This window comes from Physeter macrocephalus, chromosome 21 (genome assembly GCF_002837175.3).
Source record: "Physeter macrocephalus isolate SW-GA chromosome 21, ASM283717v5, whole genome shotgun sequence".
NCBI classification, from domain to species: Eukaryota; Metazoa; Chordata; class Mammalia; order Artiodactyla; family Physeteridae; genus Physeter; species Physeter macrocephalus.
Genome location: NC_041234.1, coordinates 106,604,016 through 106,609,760, shown reverse-complemented (window position 1 = coordinate 106,609,760; position 5,745 = coordinate 106,604,016). Strand labels below are relative to the sequence as shown.

At 39.9% G+C, this 5,745-nt stretch overlaps 1 protein-coding gene across 2 annotated transcripts in view; it reads right to left on the bottom strand.

The window, feature by feature from the left end:
- The window catches only part of SLC9A6 (solute carrier family 9 member A6), a 53,042-nt gene that overhangs the window by 46,657 nt on the left and 640 nt on the right, over positions 1 to 5,745 (bottom strand). The window lies entirely within an intron of this gene.

Genomic DNA, 5,745 nt, shown 5'->3' with positions numbered 1-5,745 from the left:
TGAGCCTGCGCGTCCGGAGCCTGTGCTCCGCAACGGGAGAGGCCACAACACTGAGAGGCCCGCGTACCGGAAAAAAAAAAAAAAAAAGGGCAGAGGATCTAAATAGACATTTTTCCAAAAAAGACATACAGATGGCCAACGGTACATAAAAAGATGCTCAATATCACTAATCATCAGGGAAATGCAAATCAAAACCACAATGAGATATCACTTCACACCTGTTAGAATGGCAATTATAAAAAAGACAAAAAATGGCAAGTGTTGGCAAGGATGTGGAGAAAAGAGAACCCTTATGTGCTGTTGGTGGGAATGTAAACTGGTGCAGCCAGTATGGAGGTTCCACAAAAAATTTAAAAAAGAGCTACTATGTGATCCAGCAATTCCACTTTTCGGTATTTACCCAAGGAAAATGAAAACATTAACTCAGAAAGATATATGCACCCCTATGTTCATTGCAGCATTATTTACAATAGCCAGGATATGGAAACAACCTAAGTGTCCACTGATGGATGAATGGATAAGATGTGGTACATATACACCATGGAATATTATTTAGCCATGAAAAAGAATGGAATCTTGCCATTTGAAACAACATGGATGGACCTCAAGGGCATTATGCTAAGTGAAATTAGTTAGACAAAGAAACACAAATACCGTATTCTCTCTCTTATATGTGGAATCCAAAAAAAAAAATCAAAAACAAAGCTCAATAGATACAGAGAACAGACTGGAGGTTGCCAGAGACATGGGGATGGGGATGGGAGGTAGTAGAAATGGGTGAAGGGGGTATAAACTTATTTAAAATTTAAAAATAATAAATGAAAGATACACTTTGAAAATATCTCACCTCCAAAAAAAACAAAATTAAAAAGTGATGGCTGGATATCAACCGTGTTTGACAAACATAACCTGGGAGAGAAAAGGCTATCACTCCATAGTCATCCTGCCTATATGATATAGGAACAACTCTTTTCTCTACTATCTCTCAAGACCTCCTAATTAAGATGTTCAGTAGTACTAAGTTGTCCCATTACATTTATGTGTAAAAATCACAGTTAAGCTACTACAAACAGTAAAAATATCAGCATAATTTCTTTCCATATCCCCAAGCTTGACTGTGTAAGGAAGAGTACCCACTGGTTCTACCGCGCCCCGACCCAATGCTGAAATGTCACTGGGTGCCCTGAGGAGGGCTCAGCACTTGGACAAATCTGAAACACACACCTTGGCAGTTAGAACACCAGCAAGGAGAATAATTACTTAGGTTGGAAAAAATCAAGATCCTTTAATTACAGCATCAGACAGCTGAAAAATTGGAATTTCTTTGAATACAGTTGACAGATCAAGTTAACTTGGATTCTGTGAAAGGTCAAATCCTAATCACGGAGTTAAAGCAATTCTCACTAAACAGAAAGTACACAAAAGGAGTGCTTTGTTAAGGGGATAAGGCAGAAAATTCTAGCCTCCTACATAGACAGAGGCACAAAAACTACTGATATCATGAAATTTAAAATTGCCACTAACAGGCAACAAAGAGTACAACCACAAAGAGATATCTTTCACAAAACAGAGAAGTCCCATTCCTCCTACATTCCTGACCCTCTTGTGCTGGAGACCCTCCCAGGGATACAGAACTCAGTATCACCCAAGGCCCCACCACTGTATGAGTCTCACAGTGGAAATTGGTTTTCTAATGGATTTCAGCACATTCTTCCAGATTATCACACTAGAAGCCTCTAATAGTCAAAAATATGGAAGGAACATCACTGGGGTATTGAGTGTGGCCAAAATTGATAAGATTTCTACAGATTAAAAAGTGTATGTATGTGTGTGTGTATATTGTGCGTATGTACATATATAACACTTATCTACTTGAAGAATGCTGTTAGAGTCTGTCTGAAAAGCTAATTGAACTACTACAAATCTCTCAGTCATTATTTTCTCATCTATAAAATGGGGATAAATGACTTGCCCAACATTATTTGGCATTAAGTGGCAAAACCAGAACTGAAATCTGGGTTTTCTATTTCCAAAGTCTCTATAATTTTCTAATCACTTCCTTGCTCTCTCATCACTACTAACTTGCTCTCCGGGTGGTTACGTCTCCATTCTCATAAGCTTCCCTCACAACTCACCTCCAAAACCCCTGTAACTTTAAGTGTTAACTCCCTTCATATCCAATCTTATTAAATTTAGTACAGTAGAGTGTAGGAGAAAAAGCACAAGTTTGGAAGGCAGATAGAAGTATGAATTCTGGCTCCATCAAGTTCTAGTCTGTGATCCTAGGGTACACAACTTCTCATTGAACCTCAGTTTCCTCATATGTAGTGATAATACTAACCTGTTTTGTCTTTATAGATAAGTTTTATCTCTTCAACATGAGGCAATATGGTTTAAGGGGCTAAGAGAATGGGGCTCCTGAGGCCGATTGACTGTGTTTGAATCCTGCCTTAATACTTACAAGTTATGTGACTTCGGGCAGGTCATTTAACCTCCCTGTGCCCCAATTTCCTCATCTGTAAAATGGGAAAGATAATAGTACCCATCTCACAGGGTCGTTATGAGGTTTAAGTGAGATGATATTTGTTGAGCACCTAAGCAGTGTCTAACACATTATAATGCTCAATAAACGCTACCTATTCAGTCACTAGATTGTAAGCGCTTTGTGGACAGGGATGATGACTCGTATCTGTATTTCTCATCATATCTCATACATCAAAGACACTAAATAAATATTTATTGATAAATCGCATTAATTAAACCTAGGACTCTGGATGCTGTAGTTTAAGGCATAATAAATATTGCTTTCCTGTCTTCTGCTTTTTATACCATCTGTAAGCATACCGCAGTGAGTGATCACTTTTTAGACTTACTAACGGTGACTCACTTTTAAGCTTCTTAAGCAAGCTAGCCCAATGAACAGAACACTTGGGTGCTTCGACATTGTAACTGGGGCAATTAGGCTATATTACAATCTAGAAACTGACCACATTGGCAACTTAATCTCTCTCTCTCTTTTTACCCTGGCTTCTGAAAAAAATAAAGGAGAAGCTTATTTTAAGTAGCATTTTTCTGGGATTTAGATAGCTAAATCATCAGTGGGCTGAATCTTGGAGGTCTGGACATTCCCAGAGAAAGAAGCCCTTTCATCTAGAAGTCAAGTTGAAAAATACAGGTCTTAAAATAATATATTAATGTAGCAGCTATAATGGTACAAGAGTCGTAAAAATAGGTAAATGGCAGATGGTAATTAGGATTAGTAAATGTTCATTTCCATGGCATTGAAAATACTTTGACCCAGCCCCATCTTTTCTCAAACTGGACTTGGGAGTTGGTCAGGAGGCTGTTCATCCACAGCCCCCATCACCCATATTGAGAAAATGGGACAGGCTAAAGAATGCCAAGTCGTGGCAAATCAACCCAATTTGACTCACAGATAACTCTCTTTCACTTTATATTCCACAAGAGATACCCTTGCTTTTCCTTCACAAAATACCAACACTAAGGTACTCCATCACTTTTCATTAACATAGGAACATCAGGGAAAGCAATCAGTAATCCCACTTTTCTCCTTTAGCCCAAGAGTTAGAGGAGGTTAATGATTATCAACTACCAAAGAGCAAATATTTTCAGGGAAATTCTAAGTCTCTATTTGATTTTTATAAAAAATACTATATCTGCCTCTTAACTTACAAGACTGAATAATTAAAAGAACTATTCTGAGCCTAACCTGAGAAAATGCAGTTATAACAGCAATAATAATAATAGTATTGCAGCTCTCATTTAATGAGCATTTACTTAGGGGTCAGGTACTAAGCTAAAAACATTTCTTCCTCACAATAATGCTACTATCATTGTTCCTAATTTATAGATGACGGTGTAAGAAGGTAAGGGACTTGCCTAAGATCACAAAGAGTTATTGACATAGTAAGACAGGAACCCAGGTCTGACTCTAAAGCAGGGGTTGGTCTGTTTTTGTATGGTCCAAGGGCTAAGAATGGCTTTTAAATTTTTAAAGGTTTATAGAAAGGAAAAAAAAAACAAAACAAAGAAGAAAACACAACACATTTTCACAACACAGAGATTGATGTGATCCACAAAGCCGACAATATTTACTCTCTGGTCCTTTACAGAAAAAATCTGCAGACCTCTGGTCTAAAGCCTTACATTTTTAACCACTTCATCACACTATATCTCTCTACAGGAAAGAAGTTTCTGTGATCAGTTCCTTCATTTAACACCGTAATACTCACTTGGCATTTAATGGAATTTAAGATGCCTTTATTTTCTTTATTATGACCTGTCTACCCAAGAAGGATAAGTTCCTTGAAGGTGGGGATCATATACTTCTTTGTATTTTCTGTGCATAACATAGTAGGCTGAGTAGCAAAGGTTTGTTGAGGATAGTAAATAAATCACGCACTGGTATACAGAGAAATTATATAGAGATATATAGCTTATCTGGCTAATTTAGCTTAAGGAGCGCTGCAAATAGAATGCAAAAAAAAACCACCATGAAATATGAAAACCACCCAATATGTCTAAAAACTAAGAATCCTAGGGAGCAAAGATATTTTGCACACAGGCTTAGAATTTTATTACCTTACCAATGAAAAATAAGCCTGAGTTCCTGCATTTTCCTGATGGACACAACTACCTTTCCTTGCAATGCTACCCTTGAGCTGCACATTCCAGAACTCTGTATTTACGGGAAAGGGGCGGGGGGGGGCGGCGTGTGTGGAAAAAGGTCCTTTTGTGCCAAGGCTTCTCCCACCTATCTGCAAGTCTGAGACACAAAGCTCAACAAGCTCATCAGTTTAAGCCTGTTCCAAATGAAGATGATCTTCACTCATGCACTGCACAGAAAGGATTGTTTGTCTGCTCTCATCTCTCCAGCCATATATGCCTCCGCGGTCATCTTAGATTAAGACAGTCAGCAATATGCATCTTTTCCTCTCATGAGGCCAAAATGCCTCTGAGTCCATGGTTTGATTTGCCCTTCTCTCCTCATGACCAAAAAATAAAGATAAATAAGAAACCTCGCAAAGAAAGCACACTAAGACACAAGAACTGAAGCCATTTACTCAACGATCTGTCAATAATCTTATGCTACCAGCAAGTCACCCATAATACTGCATATGCGTGGTCTTCCTATTTACTGTTTGGCCGAACTGTCCTGATCATCCTACAGTACAACATGCTGCTGGAAGATCTTTACCTCTTGTCCTCACCGCGGCACGGCCTGAATTAGAAGAGGCAACCATACGTATCCATATCAGATATTACAGGCAGAGTACAATACATCAGGACGTCATCAAAAATGCCCTAAGCCTTCTTCGGCTTCTTTCCTGTTCAGGTTTTTACTTGGGGTACACGGGAGTCAGCTTTTCATTCTCAACCTCCAAAGGACAGGGCGTAGCAAGATCTGGGTGATGGGGAAAGGTGGACTCTGGCTCCAAAAGAACGCCAGATGCTGAGCAGCAGAGATACTACTGCAGCTTCAATGGACCTTAAACGAACTGACACCCAGAGAAATGGATCGCTATGCTGGCTTCCCCTCCCCCAGTCCTCAGCCCAATCTGAGACACCGCACCCACTCCCTTCCCATCCTCAGTCCCGGGTCCCGAGCTCCGTAGGCAGAGGCGGAGGGGGTGGCGGGTGCGGAAGAAAAAGGGGGTGGAGTCGGAGGAAAAAAAGGTGTGGACCGGCCGAGGAAAGGGGGGGCGCGAGGCGGAGAAAACGGGG